The sequence below is a fragment of the Myotis yumanensis genome, unplaced genomic scaffold, assembly GCF_028538775.1.
Source record: "Myotis yumanensis isolate MYYU_CA2020_CCGP unplaced genomic scaffold, mMyoYum1.0.hap1 SCAF_4, whole genome shotgun sequence".
In the NCBI taxonomy this organism is placed as follows: Eukaryota; Metazoa; Chordata; class Mammalia; order Chiroptera; family Vespertilionidae; genus Myotis; species Myotis yumanensis.
The window spans coordinates 101333345-101353198 of record NW_027223755.1 but is presented as its reverse complement, the minus strand read 5'-3'; the positions used below and the strand labels follow the sequence as shown (position 1 = coordinate 101353198).

General features: G+C 50.0%; 2 long non-coding RNA genes across 2 annotated transcripts; one reads left to right on the top strand and one right to left on the bottom strand.

Moving 5' to 3' along the window:
* The first annotated feature begins 117 nt into the window (after positions 1-117).
* LOC139009154 (uncharacterized) lies at positions 118-19763 on the top strand. Its single transcript, XR_011471278.1, has 2 exons — positions 118-258; positions 17870-19763. It is a non-coding gene; the product is annotated as an uncharacterized lncRNA (long non-coding RNA).
* On the bottom strand, positions 6421-11020 carry LOC139009155 (uncharacterized). Its single transcript, XR_011471279.1, has 3 exons — positions 10805-11020; positions 9932-10117; positions 6421-8990 (listed from the first exon to the last, which is right to left on the bottom strand). It is a non-coding gene; the product is annotated as an uncharacterized lncRNA (long non-coding RNA).
* Positions 19764-19854: the final 91 nt, after the last annotated feature.

Below are 19854 nucleotides of genomic sequence, written 5' to 3'. Positions count from 1 at the left end.
ATGCGGCTCCAGGGGCTCCGCGTTACGACAGCGAGCACGGCCAATGAGTGCGGGCGGCGACCGCGGTTTGGAGGAAGTCCCGCCCAGCGACGCGCGGGGGCGGGGCGGCGAGCGGCGGGACTGGGCGAAGGATGGCTGCGGTCGTGGCTGAGGCTCTGCTGCGGAGAGGAGGACGCTGAAGAAGCGCAGAGTCGCGCAGGGCTGCGGAGAGGTCCCCGAGCCGCCGCGGGGTCCACGGCCAGGACCACCAGCCAGCTGGTGAGTGCGCTCGCGGCGCCAGGGCACAGCGCCCTGTCATCTCCCCGAGCGCGGCGGCGTCCCCGGACTCAGAGGGCCGGCCGGCAGGACGGAGGACCGTGGACGCCGTGGGGACGCCGCTCTGTCGCCGACGGGAGCACAGTACCGGGGTCTTAGCCCGCAGCAGGTGCACGGCCTAACACCCCGGACCGGGGAGGGTGCTGACGGGCGCGCAGGGGGCGCGGAGGCCGGGGAGATGTCACCAGCCGGTCGGGGTGGAAGTGATTGGAAAGTTTGTTTTCGGCGCGGCCGGGAGCCCAGCCTCCGGGGTTACTTTTCCTTCTGTCGGCGGAGGAGCCGCGCGCCACTTCACCTGAATGGGGTCCCGGTGCCTCTGCCGGCAGCAGACGCTGAGGGTGCGAGCTGGTGCCCAGGGGAAAGGGAGAAGGGGTTTTAGGAGGAAAGAAAAAGAAAAGCATTTGTTAGGTAAAATGTTTTGCTAAAAGCATCGCTAGTGTTTCTATATTTTTCCTGTCTGTTGCTAAAAGTATCCTTAGTGTTTTTATGTTTATTTCTCTGCTACATTCTGGACTCTCGGGAAGATGGTTGAAGGTTTTATACCTTGTGTGCGAATGTGAAGTGAGTGATGGAAGAAGGTCTAAACAGCTTTCAAAGTTTGGCTGAAAGGGCAAATCCCTTACACGAAGGAAGATCCATGAAATGTACTTGACCCTTATGGTTTGGGGGGCGGGTCGTGAGTCCCTTTGAGAATCTGATGGAAAGTCTGCGTCCTCCTGAGAAAAACGCACAGCTCCATTGAATTTTGTAATTACTTCCGGAAGCTCTTGAACCTTCTGCAGCTCACCCATGGACTTGGGGTTAGGAACACAGCTTTGTAGAGATGGGCGATAACCCGAGGTCTCAGAGCAGGAGAACCTGTTCTGTTGAGGAAAATGGTGACGGGCAAAGGGGTGTCTTTGGTTGTTGCCCCATGTGGTGCCCGGTGAACACACAAAAACAGCTTAGGAGGTTTGGTGAAGCTCAATCGAGGCTGAGGCTGACGGTAATCCTGGATGTTTGTAAAATAAACTTTCACCCAGGGATGCTGTTGCAGTGCAAGGTGTGTACGTTGATGGTGTCCATTGGAGGAGAAAAAGTGCATTTTCTCATAGTCTCGGTAGTTCCACCTGATGGTATTTGGCACCTGGCGTTTTCTTGGCATAAGGCAGCTTTTTAGTGCAAAACGCTGGAATCCAATGAGAAGGAATGAATTACAGAATAGAGACTAGACCTCCCATCATGAAGTGAGGGACAAGGATTTTGTGTCTGGAGCTAGGTTCCTTCACGTGTATGTGAGACTATGCCACGTTTCCCATCAGTAATGGCAGGACACCCCCAAAATAGGATTTTCTTTTCTTTTTGTTTTTACAGGAGGACCAGTGGATTTCCATGTTTCAAATGAGTTTGCTGTCAAGTTTGGAATTTTAAGGTGGCACTGTACGAGTATGAGAATCCCGTCCAGTGATTAATTTTCCTATTTCTTTTTTTTTATTTTTTTTATTTTTCGCTTAAAGTATTACAAAGGGTATTACATAAGTGTCCTTTTTTCCCCCCCGCCCTTGACAAACCCCTACCCTCCCTTACCCCCCAGTGTCTTATGTCCATTAGTTATGCTTATATGCATAATTTTCCTATTTCTTGAAGTGTGTGCAGCCAACAGGGGGAGCAGTAGGAGTTGTCAAGACTGAAAATGGCCTAGCCCAGCTTGCTAGTCAGGTGGGCCCTGTGCTGTAGTACCTCGGATGGAGCAGTTCCTTTAAGGCAGGCACTTGGCTAGATAGTTCACACAGTGTTGCTTGGCTTCTGTCAGCAGTTTCCAGGTAGGTGTCATTCCCCTTTTACAGGCGTGGGAATGGGTGCAGAAAATGTCAGTACCTGTCTGGTAAAGAGAGTCAGTCTGGATGACAGCAGAGACCAGGTGCTACCCTCCCTTCACGTGAGGGTCTGCTGGCAGCTCAGGGCAGCACTCAGTCTAAGGAAGTCCTCCGTGCCACTGTCCAGGAGGTCTTTCCCCGGGGGTTGTGCCTGAACGTCTTAACTGTGCTGGAGGCTGGGGGCACATTGTTCCATGGAAGGACAGCACACTTATTTCTTGGGGCAGGTAGCTGAACTCTGTGACCCCCGGAGTGTGTTGCAGCCTCACACTGTGAGAAAGCAGCTGTTTGGAAAGAGGCTCTGGTTCATCCTCATTTGAGGGCTGGTATTCTGAATGGGTGAGGCTTGGCATCCTCCCTTTAGGAAAAAGAACTGTGCAACGATTTTGTTAAATGAAAAATTGGTGATTAGCCAGAGTGGCTCCCTGCATCTTAGGGTGGCGGTGTGTTTGCAGAGGTGGCTGTATCTGTGTGGGCCGGTGGTGGGGAAAACAGAGAACCTGGAAAGAAGTGGGTTCTGACTTTCACTCTCCCTTTTGGCAGGTAGCTCCTCCTATAGTGTGATGTATTTCTTTTCCATGACATCCCTACAGCAGTTACTGAGCTGAGTCCAGCGCTGGCGAGGTGAAGCCCCCATGCTAATGAGGTGGAAGTGTAGGTTTGTCCTACTCTTTGGACATGCGTTTCATAAGAGGTCACAGCACGTGCGCGTAGAGATGTGGGGCCGGGAAAGAGGCTTGGGCAGCTAGTGAAAGCAGGTCTGGGCCTCTAGGCTGCCTCTGGCACAGCCTGGGCAGGAGGAAAAGGTATCTCCTGGGTGTGTGTCCCTTGATTCTATGCCCTTATCTCCCGAGACTCCTGATGGGAGGTCTGGGTGCAGGTAGGGCCAGTGCATGATGACCTAGGAAGCACTGCAAAAATGGTGGGGGCAGGAAGGTGCATTCCTCCTGAGATGATGATGTGTGGAGAGCCTTCACGGGCACTTTACTATGCCCCATCCTAAAGGGGTGCCTTGTGTGGAAACCGACTTTGACTAGAGCAAGGAGCTGATGCTGAGGACGCTTGATGCAGAAATGACTCCCTCAGCAGGTGCAAGGGCTAGACTCACGTGTGCCAGCTCTGTATGCCTGCCCTTGTGATGACAGCTGGCCGTAGGGGTGTGGAGCACAGTTGTTTTGAAGGCAGGTTCAAAGGGCAGATCACCAGGGAGGAAGTGCTGGTGTGGAAACTGTAAGTTTTAGACAAGTATCATTTAGGACTTGTCAGTAGTGCCTTCTTGTGTAACCAGACAGCGTTCTTGTTCAGTGTGACACGAGGCCCCCAGAAAAAAATTATTTGAATAATGAGAACTGATCGCGTATCCACTAGCCGAGTCAACACAACAGGCAGAGTGTGTTTTCTCAAGGATCGTGGGGAATGTGTTCTGATGCTAGTGTCTGAGAGAAGAAAGGCCTGCTGCGTTCATGATGGTTCTTGGAGTCTGTTTACAGTGCTTGATGCTCTTTGCATTTATATGGTTGCACAAGGTCTGTTTCCATTCACTTAGTCTAGGAAAAATTTCAGATTTAAATTTTTTCTCCAAGAAATTTCAGGTTGTTTTGACTGTTAGGGAGATAGTTCATGCCAAAGGATTTAGGTTTGAGGGCGATAAATCCCTTATCAGAGCAACTGAGCCAGGTTTCAGTTTAATTAGTTGGATATAACAAACAAGAATAGTTGGGTCAGCCCTAGCTGGTTTGGCTCAGTGGATAGAGCATTGGCCTGGGGACTGAAGGGTCCATGGTTCGATTCCGGTCAAGGGCACATGCCTGGGTTTCGGGCTTGATCCCCAGTTGGGGGCGTGCAGGTGGCAGCCAATCAGTGATTCTCTCTCATCATTGATGCTTCAATCTCCCCCTTTCCCTTCCTCTCTGAAAGCAATAAAAACATATTTAAAAAAAAAAAATAGTTGGATCACCCACAGCCCCACAGAAGCGGGAAGTGACAGCATTGCAAACTGTGTGTGAAAAAGATGGCCAAGTCTGACATTAGCAGCCCATGACCAGGCGCATGGCCCACAGAAGGACAAACAAGTGTGATTTCCACCTGGAGTGTTTCTGAGGGGCCTGAGGAAGGTGGGCACACAGTTCCCGATGGCCCAGTGACCTCCTCTATCCACCGATAAAATCACACGCCCTCTGTAGCAGCCACTGGGCTTTATGTTTTTGTTTTTTAATACATTTCTTTATTGATTTCAGAGAGGAAGGTAGAGTGAGAGAGAGATAGAAACATCAATGATGAGAGGGAATCATTGATGGGCTGCCTCCTGCACGCCCCCTACCGGGGATCGAGCCCACAACCCCGGCATGTGTCCTGACAAGAAATTGAACCTTGACCTCCTGGTTCATAGATTGACGTTCAACCACTGAGCCACGCCGGCCTGGCCTCATCCACTGGGCTTTAAATCAGCTTGCAGCCTGAAGGGAATAGAAATATTGGCAGGTATGGTTTGAAGGAACGTCTGGATGCCAAGAATTTCTTTCTGAAAGTCATTGTCCTTCTGTTTGTGGAGCTGGTGGCAGGCCTGCCCTCGTTGGAGAGGGCTGATGAGAGGCTGCATGTGTGTGCCTCTGCATATTATAGTTAGAATTCATCAGGCTAAAAGCTTAGCTTTTACAATGAGTTTCATTGTTTGTGCCGCACCAGCACCAAGGGTGAACCTGAGTGGGGGCGGTGAAGGATTTAGAAAAGACAGACAAGAGAAGAAAGTTGGGTCTGGGTGGGACGCTGCCTTCTCTGATGGAGAGAGACAGTGCCATGGCCTGTAAGCCATCTCTTTATTTTATAGCCAGATTCCGCGAGGCAAAGTAAGGGCGTGGTCAAGATGTTTACAACATGCCAAAACCGGTTTGGCTCAGTGGATAGAGCGTCGGCCTGTGGACTGAAAGGTCCCAGGTTCGATTCCGGTCAAGGGCATGTACCTTGGTTGCGAGCACATCCCCAGTAAGGAGTGTGCAGGAGGCAGCTGATCGATGTTTGTCTCTCATCGATGTTTCTAACTCTCTATCTCTCTCCCTTCCTCTCTGTAAAAAATAAATAAAAAAAAATGTATTTTAAAAAAAAAAAAAAAGATGTTTACAACATTCTCGTGGGTTTCGAGCCTACTCAACTACATGCACCTGAACTCTATCAAGCCCACATCACTCAGACACGTGGGGCCACGTGTTCAGACCATAGGTTCAAGCTCACAACCATAGCTGTTGGCTATAATTGTGCTGGGCAGGCTTTGCCCTCCAAGCTGGGACTTGCACGTGGCCATGAGAGGACTGTGCCCTCTCATTAGTCCGAGGTTGAACCTGTCCAAACACTGTAGCCGCTCTCCACAATTGTTCATATCATTCTCCAACCTGTTTTTCTCTTTTGGAATTAATTTTACAGAGTTGCCCCTCCAATCTCCTTTCTGCACAGCTACAGAAAAAGCAAGGCAATTATTATGATAGGAATGGGGGCACTGAAACGAGAGGAAAGCACTGTGAAGAAATGATGGTGATGGCTGGCAGCGGGCAGATAGGCCTCGGTGTTGAAGGCTCACCTGGCCAGTCTGTAAGCCTCTGACAGGTGCTCGGGGTTGGCTAACACCAGGTGAAATATAGACTGGCCTGGCTGCCCGCCCTGCCTTTCTTCCTCCTCCTTTCCTTGTTTCTGGTAAGTGAACTCCAAACTGATGAGTGGTGGAGGTGTGGCTGAATGTCATGCTAGGCACAGTAGATCTTTCTCCACATGCGGATGATGTTGGGAAGTTACACTGTGGGAGTTGGCCGGTCAAGTTGCAACAGAGTCTGTCTGTATCTCATTGGCCATTATTTCTCCCCCAAACAAACGCTTTATTCAAAATTTGCAGATGAGGAGCCTAGGAAGGGAGAGCATCTGTTTATGGTGCCTTTTCAGGTGTCAGGATAGGCATTCTGGGATAGGAATAAGCTGGGGCTCTCCTGTGTTGCAAACCACAGAGTTACAATGCTGGAGGGGTGTTCCTGCCAGATGACATTTATTTATTATGGCCAGTGGCATTCTGGGGGGTGCCTTACGTGGCTGGAGCATTATCCCATATACCATAATGTCACGGGTTCGATTCCTGGTCAGGGCACATACCTAGGTTTCGGGCCTGTGTAGGAGGCATCCGATCGATGTTTCTCACATCAATGTTTCTCTCTCTCTCTCGTACCCTGGCCCCCCCCCCTCTAAAAATCAATAAGAACGAATCCTCGGGTGAGGGTTTTATTTTACAAAGGGCGGCAAGTGGTTGCCGATGTTGTTTTCTGACCAACAAGTAGGTTTTACTGAGTAAAGCTTTTAACACGTATGGAATCTTAAGTCCATGGGTTGAGTTATCTTTGAAGTGCTGCTGTTTTCTTCTGATGCAGCTCCAGGATGACAGGCTTGAAAAGCAGTAGTAGGATTTCCATGCCAGGCCCCTGTGATACTTGATGGTTTCTGCACCTCACATAGGATCTGTGTCTAAAAATACTAGTTTATTCATCTGCCCACTAGCAAATACTCCTTATACATCTGAGTCCTTCCTGAATATAGGAACTGATGAACTTGGAAGTGAGTTCAGAAGGTCTGTGGGCCCCATATGGTGTCCCCAGTGAGTAGGCAGGTGGGCAAGGATATAGTCCCTCAGAGATGTTCGTCTACAGGGAGCTCCCCTGCTGTTTCTGCTGATCCTGCCCATGTCACACTTTGTCCTTTGTAGCTATCAAGGTTAATAGTTACAGGGGATCGGCTGGGTGGTCTGTCGCTCCTTCACCCACAGGTCGTCATTGTTTCCTTTCTGTCTTCTTTTAACCAGATTGGGACCTCTGTTGTATACCTGACTGTTTTGTCTCCTGCTGTTTTCACTTTTAAAAATATATACTTGTTTTTATTGATTTTAGAGAGTAAGGGAGAGGGAGACAGAGATAGAAACGTCAGTGATGACAGAGAATCATTTATTGGCTGCCTCCTGCACGCCCCCCACACACTGGTGATTGAGCTTGCAACCCTGACCCGGAAATGAACTGTGACCTCCTGGTTCATCGATCGCCTTTCAACCACTGAGCCGCGCTGGCTGGGCTCACTTCACTTTTTTTTTCCACTTCACATTTTTGAACACTGCCTAGTACTCTCTAAGTGAACCAGAGTAGCCATTGTTCTACTGGTGGACATTTACATAAGCCGTTTCCAGTTGTTAGGAGTCATTTCTTAACGAATATTTCCTTAATATAAGTCTTATTCTGAAGTTCTGACTGTTTCAGCTGGATTCTGTGTAGACGAATGTGCCAGGTCCGCAGGGCAAGAGCCCAAGGAATGATATGGTGGTGATTCCTAAATGCTTCCCAGGAAGGCCCTGCCAGTTTAGGGCCCCCCTTCCTCGGTCCCTGCTGACACAGAGTATCAGCATCACCCAGACTCTCTACTAACTGGTACTAACTGGAAGGGGTTGAGGCAAGGAGTTTGAATATGGGTGAGCATATGACTATGGACAAGGACCTGCTCTGTGCCTCAGTGTCCCCATCTGTGAAAAGAATGCCAGTGGTTTTCACACCAAGAGTTGTTTTGAAGAGTAACTGTAATAATATATATGCAAAATGCTCAAAAGAGTCTGGGTATGGGAGAGGCAGCCATGGTCACTGTCCCTACTATTGACTGGTGTTCTGTGCTGGGCCTCGCTTTGTGAAATTCTTGGGGCGAAAGAGAGTTCTTAGCAGAAAGTTCTTTGTCAGTGAGCACAGCCGACCTGAGAGCAGAGTCCCTTGAGGGCTGAGCTGGTTGGATTTGATGGCAGCCTCCCACCCTTTTACACAGGGTCCCAGAGGAAGGCACCTGTCCTGGTGCGTCCACACCTCCAGAGCACACTCCACCCAGGCAGCACCTAAAGGCAGCTTAACTTTCTTGAGTTTGGGCACGTTCCTCTTGTTGGCTGGAGCCCTAAGCTTTGTGACAGTATCTTGACCATACAAGGCCCTGACTTTGATGTTGATTCCTCTGCTGGTGTGTTAGGTGAGCTCAGCATTCCTATATTGTTTTCTCTGACTCACAGTTAGAATTGGGTCTCGTAATACAGTATATAATTAACTCGGTTTTAGTTACAGATGAATAAACAACACTTGGAAAGGGCCTGAGGGGCTTATTTTATGATTTGATGGTCCCTGGTTGGAGAAAGTTTGTGTCTGTGTCTTCTGTGCTATTGAATGTTAAAAGTGCTCCTCGCACGCTCCCTTCCAGTCAGCTTGAGTACTTTTCATACGTTCACTCGTTAAATCCTCAGAGCAAGCCTGGGAGTTCCCGTTCTCCTTACCCCTGACTATGAGTAGAGGGTCTGAGCCACAGAGAGATGACATAACTTGTTCAAGGTGAGACAGCGAGTGAGGATCAGTGCTCAGCTCGTCAGAGTGCGGTTCTAACAGTTCAGCAATAACCCTTCTCTACTTGTACCTGTAACTGTGATTGTCTATCTGAGACCCATGACTCGTTCATATGCAAAAGGCTTACACAGTTGTAACTAGTGATTAAGCTTTTGGAGCTCCACTCGTGTGATATCCTACAATTAGATTCTTCCTCAGCAGGTCTGTAGAAACTTGAACTCTCAAGAGCCAGGACACATTTAAAGAATCCAGTTGTAGCTGCTGAACTCTCTGAGGTATATAGGCCTCTAGCTTTGAATCGTTGGTCCCTGTGCAGATCTAAAGGCTTCCTCAGAATGAAAGACTGTTCAGTGCACTGACCCTGAGTCTAGCTTCAACATCCCCTAGCTCAGTCTTCATGTGAAATCCTTGCTTAATTTGCATTTTATCCATCCTAAAGAGAGAAAGATACAGAGACAGATGAAGATGCAGGGGGATCTGAGAAACATCAGTCAACCTTCTACTCCCAAATTCAACTCCTTGGCCTCCTGGCGCTGACTCAGGGCTCACTTCCTCATCTGCCCAGTGCAACACAGCCCTCTCTCCTCTCCCTTACCTCCTATGTGCTCTCAGGACAAGCTTCTGTAACTTCATCGCCACTGAGAATTGGGGGAGGTGTGCCATTTAAAAAACATGGTTCTGTATTGTAAAATCAGCTTCCATCTGCCTGGCAGTTAATCTTTGAAGGGTGATGGAAGCTGTTGTCTGCAGCTATGAAGGGAGCGAGGTGTCTACTGTGAGACTTGATTACATGGGGAAAAAGAAATCCAAAAATATCCTTGGGTCATTTGTTTCCTTGCCCCAAATTCATTTGCATTTCAATCTATTTGTCAGCCAAAATGTTTGCTACCTTTGCCGGATTTGAATATTGGATACTGGATATTTTGATGCTGGTATTTTCCTAAACTCTCTCAGTGGCTAAGCAAGGTATTCCATAATTAAATTGCGCCTTGATATGTTTTTGGTGGCTATGAAAATGTAATTTGATCTCAAAGTAATTTTCCCTTGAGAGTTTCTACTTCTAAGAGGAGACTGCTGAACCAGGTACTCAAAAAGTCAAAGAACTTAAAATTCAAGTTATTTACAAATTGCGTGAAATAAATTGAAGTCTACAGAAAATGCCCAGTTTACATATGACTCTACTTCAAGTTCATTTGGAAGTTAGTGGTTTGAAACTTGTCTTTGTCTTCCTGTCAGAGATGCCCTTGCGAAGGGGTGGTTGTCATGGTCTCCAAACCCCCCTGTGCCTGCTCTGAAAAGGTGGAGTGAGCACAGCAGGTGGCAGTCCTGCTTACAGGCTCACCATGACACACTCAGAGGGTGTAGAAGGTTTACCTTGAGTGGAGTTGTGGGACATGGTGAGGCCCACTTTTCCAGAGACTCCAAAGGTGCCGATGTCGATGGCTGACGCTTCCTAACCAAGGTCTTTGAGAACAGGCGTCCTTCCTTGTTCTTGGTAGCACTGTGCCATTGGCACACCTCCCCCAATTCTCAGTGGCAATGAAGTTACAGAAGCTTGTCCTGAGAGCACATAGGAGGTCAGAGAGAGAAGCACAGCAGGGGTCCGATCTGAGGGGAAGTAGGGAGATGGATGTGGTGCTGTTAGTGGGAAGTAGGGGAGGAAGAGTGGGGCTGGGGCACAGCCTGTGGGAGACTCCTGGTGGGAAAGACGTGGCATTGATGTAGGGCTGTGGCCATGGAGAGCCACGGGTGGCCCTGAAGGGCTTGCATTTGGGGTGGGATGCACGCATGTCTGTGTGTAAGAAAGGCCAATGATCATAACTCTCATGGTAACTCGGTGCCTGCAGGACCAGGCAGAGGGCCGTGTAGTTGAGAATGTCTCTGTGACCAGCTCCATTTTATTAGGGAGGACAGGGATAAATGAATGGCACACTTAGGGTTTTGTTGCTTTAAATTTTTCCAGAGAGCTCTGGCCAGGTGGTTCAGTTGGTGAAGCGTCGTTTTATACACCAAAAGGTTGCAGGTTCTATCCCCCATCGGCGTGCATATGGGGAGGCACCTATCCAAGTGTGTATCTGTCTCTCTCTCTCTCTCTCTCTCTCTCTCCCCCCCCCCCCTCCCTCTATCCCTCTGAACATATCCCTGGATGAGGGTTTACTTTTTTTTCTTCTCTCCCGAGATTGAAATTTCAGAAGCTATTGAGGAACCAGAAGTACAATAGAGGTGTGCTGGGAGGGAATGACTCACCCACAGGACCTGTGGGCTGGCAGGCTGGATGGGGATGCCTCAAGGAGCCCTCACTGCCACACATGACCACTGGTCAGCAAGTGTATTCCAGATCCTGGAGGTGTCAGGTGCTGTTTGTGCAGCTTAATTCCTTCTGAAGATGTTTTTTAAAGTTAGCCTTTTAGAATAACACCTAAAGTATAAATAAACATTTGGAGTTTTCATACTGGAAGAGGGCTTTTTTCTTTTTCATTTCACAATTGATGCTTAAATGCTTTACAAGGTAATATTGCAACCACCAGTTTCTTTAATTGCAGAAGTAAAACTATTTATTAAACATACCCATGCTAGTGAGTTATGCCTGTGGGAAGAGAGAGCACGAAGCACTGAGTCTACCCTGTAAACATCACCTGGGAGAGTCCCTGAGACTGGTCTTGCGCTGAGGCGCTTGGCTGGCTCATGTGGCGGAGGCAGGAAGGAATCCCACGAAGGAGGAAGGCTGCTCGTGACTTGTTCCTGTGTCATCGTGCCCATAGTGTGGAGTGCAGGGGACACTGCTGGGTGCTTTTGCAGCGGTGGTGGTGTAGTGACTAGCATCTCAGCCTTGGACTGATGCTGGACAGTACAGCCTTGGCTAGGCTGTCATCAGACAGGAGGTGCCTGGGTCCTCACGGGCAGCCCTGTTTCTCAGGCTCCCACTCCTGTGGGTAGAGGTGCCCAGAAGGGGTGTTTCAGGGGTGCTGAGGTCCCTGCCTGGCACCCAGGGCTTTGTCTGGAGGGACAGGCCTGCTGTGAGTGTAGAGATGCTCCAGCCTTGGGACCTTGGCACTGGCTAGTCCTCTGTGGAGAAAGCTCTCCCCAGGTGTCCTGAGGTCTTTCCCCACATCCTCAGATGTCACCTTCCCAGTGAGGGCTTCTCTGTTTACGTACATTTACACCAACCCCACCCAGATACTCCCCTCTCCCTTCCCTGCTGTATTTTTCTCACAGTGATTATCACCATATGACACACTGTAAGTTTTATCTGGTTTCTATTTTTGGTGGGTCTTTCTACTCCACTAAAATGTGGGCTTCTTGAGGGCATGGGCTCAGTTTTGCTCTTTGCTGTCTCTCCAGTGCCCAGGAGAAATGTATGGCACACAGTAGGTGTTCAGTGAACCTTTGTTGATGAAGTGGATAAGAGCAGTGTGATCTCAAGAGCACTGCATTTGCCTTAAATCATCAAAGCTGCCATGAGGTGCTGGCGGAGGCTGCCATTTCACATAAAGCATGTGACGGAGAAGCAGGTGTGTTTGTGTGTTTGTGTGTGTGTGTGTGTGTGTGTGTGTGTGTGTGTGATCATCTGTTGTTGACATTTCCAAACTCCAGAGTTCTTTCTATCCTCCCTTGGATGTTGATTTCAAAATGACTGGTTTTTCCTTCTGGCTCATGAAGGCTGCTGCGTTGAATCTGAAACATAGAGGAAAGCAAAACTTTAAAAAATGCTTTAAAGTTTTGCGTGATTAGCTCTTACCACATTCCACTTTTTGAACTTTAGTATCCCTCTCCTGGCCATTGCAGCACCGTCTGAGCCTCCATCACCCTCCCTGAACAGTACTGCAGCCCTCCAACGCTCCCTCCAAGCCCCTCACCAACCCATGCTGTGGGTGGACCACAGCAGCCAGGGGGCTGCTCTGTTCCCCCAGCACGTGTCCAGCTCTGCCATAGCCACCCTCACAACTTTACACAGCTGGTTCTGTAAATGAAGTCGGGCTTGTCACCCCATTAAGATGTAGCTTCCTAGGGGCAGGGACCATGTTTGCCTAAGGCTGTGTCGTGGGACCCTGGCTGGCACAGTGGCCATGTTTGTTGAATATTTGGGTTAATAGCATAGTTGATTTACCTCTTTTAAGGAACTCTGATGAATAAAATGAGTGCATATATTTTTGTAATGAAATACCCGGAAAACCGTGGCTTTGAAGGGTCAGGTGTTCTTAGAGAAGTCACTCCACAGCCTGAGTTGTCTGCACTGGGCAAGTTAATGTCTCAGAGCTCCCCCTGAACTCCCCAGGGCTGAGGACATGGAATTGTGGGACATGCTGTAACTGTGGCAAAAACAATATATGCCTGCTGAGCTGGGTGGGGCAGGCGAAGGATGGCTAGAGAGGTTCCTGGGGTGACTCTTGGAGTCCTGGAAATTCGAGGTGCAGAGGAATGGAGCTTGTGGACCATGGGTGCTGCCAGCATCCTCTCCTTGCCTCTTCTCCTGGCCAGAGGGCCACCTTCCTCATCTTCCTGCATCTCTGCACGCTCCCTGTTCTCGCCTCGCACTGTGGTCCCCCCCAACCAATGCAGGCACGACTCCACTCAGGCCCCAGAGCAGTCTGCACTCGCAGAGCATGCTGATGGTGTCAGCCAGCTGCCAACAACAAAGGTAAGGTGACTGACTAGTGTATGTTAACTTGTAGTAAGGTGGCATGTGTCCCTTACAGGAGAGGCTTAGGAACACCTTTCAACCTCATCGGAATTGTGCTTTGGGCTGAGTGAACTTGCCAGGCATCTTGTAAAGGTAAACTTAGCATCAAGTGCATTTGTGTTTACAGGTGGGAAAAACCTTGGCTCATACCTTCATCTTGTGACAGACTCTGTAAAGTATGAAGAACACACAAGACCTCCATCCTAGAACCACCCACAGGGTATAATGCTAAGAATACAGACACAGGTTTAAATCTTTATACCTTTTACCTGCTGTTGGGGGACGGGGAGGGCGGTTCTTCCAAGAGAGGCAAGTCCCCATGGGAGCAGCTGCTCCAGGCCAGGCTGTATGTGCCCAGATGCTTTTCCTCACGTCCCATTTCCTGGCTGGATATATTCTCATTCTGCAGTGGCTTGTTTTATTGTGGGATAATCAGGGCATTCTTCGTGGCAAACAAAAAGCTCCTAGCTGTGCTTTTCAAATCCCTGCTCTGAGTTGAATTTGCTTCATTAATTAAAAAAAAAAAAAGTAAGGAAAAAAATCCATAGGAATGTAAATCAGAAATTATTGGGTGTAATCTTATGGGAAGTGAAATGTCAAAGGCTGGCACTTGGAAACAGCAGCCCCGACTTGCATGTGTTGAGCCAGGAGTCCAGGCAGAACTGAAAAAGAAAGCAAGGGCTTGCGCCTGGCAGTGTGTCCTTGGGCTTCAGCTCTGTGGCTGCTGGAGTGACGGGACTGCTTTCCCAGGGGCAAGGGGTTGTGCTGAGACGCTGGGATGAGTGCATCTTTGCCAGGTTGGTGTTTTACCCTCTTGGGAGTGGAATGTGCACGTGGCTGCTGAGGGAGTTGGGTCATCTCACCCTCATTAGAGGTGTGCCCACTCCCTCAGCCTCCTCCAGCTCTCTTGGCCCCTTGCTCTCCCTCCTCGAGCTTCCTGAATGCCCATTCTGCTCAGTCTGGTATTTCTCAATGTAAAGTCGCAGCCCTGCTTGGCGGTCTTACTGCAAAGCCTCATTAATACTGCTGTTTTATACTGTTTAGGTCATGGGTGTACGTTTCTTATTTCCCAAACACAGCCTTATGCCACACTAAGCCCAGAGCCACTTCTGTTCTCTTTGCTTCCCTGGCCTGGGGACTCAGCCCAGTCTCCTGCCACCCCTTGGTCCGACATCTTGACCCCAGGGCATTGCCCCAACTGCACAGACTTCCCAGATTCCTCCTTGAACCCCACCCCTATATCTAAGGAAGCACTGGTCACACACTCTCCCACGGGCCTGCCCCTTCCTCCTAACCCTCTGGACCCCCATTGTTCTTTAGGTAAAGCCAAAGGACCCCACAGATCAGCTTTAGCCGCCTCCCTACTGGTGAAAATAATCACCGTTTCCTTTAAAGGGGCCGTGGTCTGGAACAAGGGCCGGAACTTCTGTGACATGGAATTGAGGCTTTGCCTCAACCATTGTATGAAAAGAGCTGAACCATGACGTTTGCACTCACCAGGCTCAGGAGTTGTTCATCAGCTCACTGCTACCTCAGAGACAGCTGTCAGGTCAAGTAGGAAAGATCAGAGGGGGCGGGGCTCATCCCCACCTTCAGAGCCCCCAGGGTGCCTGCCTCCGTCAGATAGGACCCTGGGCTCAAGGGGGAACCCGTCTAGCAGGAAAAGGAAGTTTATTGGACGCCAGCAGAGCTCAGCAGCAGGAGACACACAAAGGTGACCCAGGCCTAAAAGGTTGGAGGGACGTTGGATGGGACAGAGTCGGGAGCAGGGAGCCAGATGGAACTGCAGTGCTGGGTGCAGAGGAACACCCCTGGGAGCCCAAGGAGAGGAGCGGGGAGATGGGCTTGTGCTGAGCCTCTAAATGAGAGGATGGTCTGGAGAAGGGCACGTGTAGGGAAGGCCTCTCTTTGAGGCTCAGCAACTCTGAGTCATTTAAAACAGAGCCCTGTATGGCTTACCTTAAAAATCCATGTGAATTTTACACTTGAATCCTTGTTCCATTTTTTTTTTCTTAATCCTCACCTGAGGATATTTTTTCCATTGATTTTTAGAGAGAGTGGATCGGAGGGAAGAGAGGAGAAAAAGAGAGAAACATTGGTGTGAGAGACATTGATTGGGTGCCTCCCACACACACCTCAGGCAGGGCTGGGAATTGAACCTGCAACCCAGGTACATGCCCTTGACTGGGAATTGATCCTGAGACCCTTCCATGCATGGGCTGACGCTCTAATCATTGAACCACACTGGCCAGCGCTCCTTGTTCTATTTCGAATACAAAAATGTTTTCCCAAAAACCCCACAGAGGCCACCCTTACATACTGGATCAAACACACTGATTTAGAAAGTTCGGGCCGAGAGAGAGGTGCCCAGGGGCCAGGTGTTCATACGCACAACAGAACCCTGACATCCGAGTCAGGTACCCTTCCAGACTCCCGGAAGACACGCCAGCTCTCTGGTTCCCAGAACCTGCCATTCACCCGATATACCTGCTGCTGGGCTGACCTCCACCAGGACACGCAACACCAGAGTGGGCTTTAGAAGGGACCCTCATCATACTGTGTTTCTCCCACGTGGCATGACTGTGCTCCAGGTCTGCCCAGGCATCACTGGGCTCTGAGGGCAGGACACTCAGCCCAGCGGCTGCCTTCACACTGGTCCACAATGGTCCTAGCACGTGGCCCCACCACATCCTCCCAGAAGGGAAGTCACAGAGCCCATGACCCAGACTTGCCTCCAGGCCCACCCACCAGAGCCCAGAACTGCGGGTTCACCAGGGAAACCCTGAGACGTTGAAAAGCAAGTGGCCTTCAGGACAGGCTACACCAGTGGTCAGCAAACCGCAGCTCACGAGCCACATGTGGCTCTTTGGCCCCTTGAGTGTGGCTCTTGCACAAAATACCCTGTGCGGGCGCGCACGTAGAGTGCGATTGAAACTTCGTGGCCCATGCGCAGAAGTCGGTTTTTGGCCTGGGCGAGTCTCTTTTGAAGTGGCGTTAGAAGAAGTGGGGGTACGCTTGCTGAGGTCGGCCCCTCAGATTGAGGACGTTTTTAGCAAAGGCCAGCTTAGGAGTACCCTAATTAAGTTAATAACAATGTACCTACCTATATAGTTTAAGTTTAAAAAATTTGGCTCTCAAAAGAAATTTCAATCGTTGTACTGTTGATATTTGGCTCTGCTGACTAATGAGTTTGCCGACCACTGGGCTACACCATCCACCAGTTACAAGCGAGCCTGTCCAGCTTTGCCACTGATGAGCAGCACGTAAGGAAATTCAAAAGCAGTCTCCGCTGTGGAGTCACGTCAGTACTCTGGCCAATTTCTTCTTGTGGACTCCTTTTAATTGGATGAGTTTCATTAGGAAATAGGTCCCAGGTGGCAGGGTTAGGACAGGACAGGCAGCACCACATGAGAGCTGTGTCCTTACCACTGCGCTCCACACTAGGTGGCTCACTGATGCCAGGATGGCTGAATCCCTGAATCCCACTCCCAGGGGGCCCAAGGGAGTGTTGATGGCAAATGTTTGTGCACAGAAAATCCTGTGCTTTTGTATTTAGATTTCAATGGGAGAAATTTGACAGAAAGACTATGTCCCGCATTTAGGTCAGGACACCGAACCCTCTGTTTCCAGTGGCCATCCCTTTTCCACTGCAACAAAGTAGTGGTGGTGTCCAATTCCTGGTGTGTTTGTGGAAATCCAGAAGTGATCCAGCCACGCTGCTGTCTCCAGGGGAGGTTTGAAGCCGACATCCGTGAGCCTGCGCCATGGGACCCTGGGGCCTGAGCACGGGGGCTGCCAGGACACAGAGATGAGGCCCTGGCCAAAGCCTAGAGCACGGTGCCTGCTGTCATTTCTCAAGAGAATAGGGAGGGCAAAGGCAGGGCAGAGCCCAAGTCACATGCTGTCCCAGGAGACCCCTGACCTAGGGTTCCTCAACTGAGGGAGGCAGTGAAGACAACCCTGACTGGGAACCCCACGCCACCACTCCTCTCAGCTGCCCAGCAATGTTCTGAGGACCAGGAAGGCATCCCAGCCTCTCCAACAGCCCACCCACAAACACAGCTAGGTTCTCCCTGCGCATGCTGCAGGCCCAGCGGTAAATCTCAGCCCTTAAATGCAGAATTGAATGCACTGCCCAGCCAAGCATCCTGGATAAATTGGATGCTACTTGTCCCTAAGGGCTGCCACTCCCTGACACCAGGTCTTGAAAATGGCGAGGAACAAAGGTAGAAAATGACAGGCTCTCACACAAGATTCTAAACAGAAAATATCTGTTGACATGTCACACTCCAGCCCCTTCAGTTCCTTTATAGAGCTTTTGCACTTGGCTCCTTTCGATCACTTCCGGATTTCCACAAACACATTTCCACAAATGGACACGACCACTACTTTGTTGCAACAGAAAAGGGATGGCCACTGGAGACCTGAAAGTAAGAAGGCTGAGTGTCCTGAGTTAAATGCAAGATATAGTCTCTCTGTCAAATTTCTCCCACTGAAATCTAAATGCAAAAGCATAGGATTTTCTGTGCACAAACATTTGCAACCAACCTAATTAGAAGCACAGTTTTTATCTATTTTGAATTTGCACATATAACCTTCACCTATGCCCTCTCTTCTGCTTTGTTTTCTAGTTTCTCACATCCTTGACCAGGAAGAAGCGGCAGACATCACCAACTACAAATGAGGAAACAGAGGCCCAGAGACCAGACGCTTGTCCCAGGCACCAGACGCACACAGCAGGGATGGGACCTCACACAGCCAACAGGCCGCACATGTGCACGAGTGTCAGTTGGTTCTGACTTTGTTTTCCCTACAGGAGACCCCACAGTGCCCTGTGTGCACCGAGATCTGAAACCCTCCGGCACACTCGGGGAATAAAGGAAAAACAGGGCTCCACGTAGAGACGAGGGAGCATATGTCAGGGCTCCAGGTCATTCCAACCCTCAGCACTGCCCCTGGACACCTACCCTGGAAACAAAACCCTCAGACATCAGGACCCTGACCCCCAGGTTGCCTCCCCAGCTGCAGGCAGACACTGCTCAGTGTAGCTCTGAATTGAGGATGACACACACGACTCAAATGAGGCTCCCGGAAGCAGAGGAGGCTCTCCCTGAGGAGGCTCCTGCAACAACTGTGCCTCAGATTATCGGAGGGAGTGCCACCAAGCTCCAGGAATATGGAGATGGTTCACAGGGCCCCATTCAGTTCAGCAGGACCCGACCCATTTAGAGACCATCACCCGAGGGGGGAGGACAGTCGTGAGCAGAAAGCCATGGTGGACCTGCCGCCTGCTCAGGTCACAGCTCTATGAACATTTACGTCACAAGGCAAGGGGACATCCATCTGTCCGGTTTTATCAGGTACTTCCCTCCCGGGAGACATCTCAGGTACAAAGCTCCTGCACGTAAATCCCCTGCAAATATCATGTGACTATGAGTGTGGGTGTTTAACATATAACTGCTGGCATTAGAAAATCAACTAGAGCCCTAGCCCGTTTGGATCAGTGGTTAGAGCGTCGGCCTGCGGACTGAAGGGTCCCGGGTTGATTCCGGTCAAGGGCACATGCCCAGGTTGTGGGCTCGATACCTAGTAGGGGGTGTGCAGGAGGCAACCGATCAATGATTCTCTCTCATCACTGATGTTTCTCTCTCTCTCCTCCCCTCCTCCATGAAATCAATTAAAAATATTTTTTTTAAAAAAAATCATGCCCTAGCTGGTTTGGCTCAGTGAATAGAGGGTCGGCCTTCGGACTAAAGGGTCCCAGGTTCAATTCTGATGAAGGGCACATGCCTGGGTTTCGGGCTTAAACTCCAGTAGGGGGCATGCAGGAGGCAGCCAATCAATGATTCTCTCTCATTGATGTTTCTATCTCTCTCTCCCTCTTCCTTCCTCTCTGAAATCAATAAAAAAAATATTTAAAAAAATCAACTAGAGATGGAAACAGGTGGGAATCATGACCCCCCTGGGGCTGAGGCACCAGTTGTAAGAACCCAGGGGCCCTGGCTGCAAACACTCTGTGGGGGCTCTGCCAGCCTGGGAATGGGCCTCCTCAGGGCCAGAGTCTCCAGTCCCCCTGGGCACCAGCCACTCTGAGGTAGGAGGCAGGACACTGCAGACAGGACACCAGCCAGGGGTTCATACCTGGCCCACTGCTCTCTCAATTACAGAGGCACATTAACCTGCCCCGAGCCCCACAGTCAATTAAGTTGTAGGCGGAGTCGGTCAGGGTCAGAGTACCAGCTGTCTCGACGGCCACCGCCCTGCTGGCTCCCAGGTGGCCTCTGCTCTCTCCCTGCACTCGGCCCTGCCGGCGGATCCAGTGCAGAGTCCACCCTTCGCTCTGGGGCTGAAGGGCAGGCCTGTGGCTCCTCTGCTCCCTAACCCCCTCCTAAACTTTTGTATAGAAAACTGTATAAAAATTATGTGTTCTATTTAATTCTTATACTTTTGGGCTTGTAAGTGGCTTCTGGTACTTCTCACAATAAAAAATTCTTGAAGATTTTTTAAAATAAATAACTAGAACTGCCTGGGACTCAGCGCCCCATATCTGCTTTGAGATGCCTCAGCCTATCTATCGGCAATGAGTGGCTGGCCCAGCTCATCCTTCCAGAACCAT